Genomic DNA, 2,000 nt, shown 5'->3' on the forward strand with positions numbered 1-2,000 from the left:
TTATTATCATGATTATTATTATTATTATTATTATTATTATTATTATTATTATCATTATTATTATTATTATTATTATTATTACTTCTATATGTTGCTGGAATGTGTGCACACCTCTTCGAAAATGATGGTACGGTCTGCTTATATATTCCGTTAGTATATGCATTTGCTTACACATATATTCATTTATGTTTGGACGTATCAATTTACGCTGCTATAAAATATTCTTTTTGATGCGTACACTCTTGTGTAATATACATGTGCGTGGTGCGTGTGTGTATGTGTACACATATATGTGCATATACACAACCTAATTATGTATAAATGTGTTTATATATATACGTCTGTATATGTATATTATGCATATCCATACATATATATATATATATATATATATATATATATATATATATATTTATATATATATATATATATATATAAATATGTATGTATGTGTATGTGTGTGCGTGTATAAAATTTTGTGCACATGTGTGTGTCTGCGTGAGATTCTTTGAGATTGTATGTTTGTATAGGTATGCAAGACTTTGCTATTATGCGCGTGTATATATATATATATGCGTGTCTACTCTAGGAAATTTTCTTTCATTTTGTTTTAAATATATAAGATCAAAGGTAAGTAACAAACCCCATTAACATCGATAGGGGCACCACTGAAGGTTTCGTGTTGTCTATCAAGATCAAATTGTCTGACAACTTCCTCGTAATCCATATCTCTCTAGATTACATTCCCACAAAAGGTGTTGAACTCAGCACTGCAAACCAACGGAACATCCACGTGTTTCTTAGAGCCGTCAGTAGTTTCAGCAATGTTGTTTGAAAATTGCGGTATTAGTTCGTGCTTACGACAGACTGGCCTGCAGACACAATATAACACCAGTGACAGGTTGGATTCACACCAACAGCCCTTCAATTGGTTTCCCGACACCAGACATGTAGTAACTCAGTCATACGCATTTCTCGTTTCATTTCGGTATTAGCAGAATTACTACACCTTCGGACAAAACGCTTTGCAATCTTGACGTACCTGTTAACGAAGACTTCGCCTGGCAAATTATTTTATTTGCTAAAAAATGTCAGAAACCATGGTCCAGGAAATAGATGGTAAATGTTTTTATTTTTCATCCCCTTCGAGAATTTATCCCTAATTAGTTGTTTGGACTTTAGCTGTTCCTTCTAGCGTAAGGGAGTCCTATGATGGATACCTCTTAATATGTATAAATGTACACTGTATTTCATTTATATCTATATATATAAAACTGAGAATGTGTGTGTGTCTGTCTGTCTGTCTGTGTGTTTCCCTAAAACTTGAGAACTACACAACCAATTTCATTCAAATTTTACACATGCCTTACTTAAGGTCCGGGGAATGTCATCGGCAAAAAATCTTAACTTTTTCCCTAGGGCGACCCCACAGCAATTTCATATCTTCTCCACTATTTCAGTATTACGTGTTAAAAATTCTTTGAAAAATTTTTTGAAAATTTTCCTCAAAAGTTTTTGAAAAAATTTTGAAATTTTCACTAAAAATTTTTGGAAGATTTTCCCCAAAATTTTTGAAAAAGTTTTTTTAAATTTTCCCAAAAATTTTAGAAAAATTTTTTGAAAATTTTCCCCCAAAATTTTTGCAAAATTATTTGAAAATTTTCCTCAAAAATTCTTGAAAAATTATTTGAAGATTTTCCCTAAAATTTTGGCGCAAAACAAAACCAGTTGCACAGTCAGAGTTTAACGTGACAGTTATGGATTATTACCCGGTAGGCCACACTGACGAGGTTCAGGGTTTAAATACCCAAAAGCCGAAACCTGGTTTGTGGATATCCCTAATTGCATAATATTTGTGCTGTAAATATTTTTATCCTTTCTGTTTTCCTTGCATACTGTTTTTCTCTGTTATCTTGGTGCGGTACGAGGTATAAATTTAAGACTTTAGCTCTTATTTCTAGCAGGTGGATGCTTGTTAAGCATCCTTACGCTACGTAAAA

The sequence above is a fragment of the Octopus sinensis genome, linkage group LG10 (assembly GCF_006345805.1).
Source record: "Octopus sinensis linkage group LG10, ASM634580v1, whole genome shotgun sequence".
In the NCBI taxonomy this organism is placed as follows: domain Eukaryota; kingdom Metazoa; phylum Mollusca; class Cephalopoda; order Octopoda; family Octopodidae; genus Octopus; species Octopus sinensis.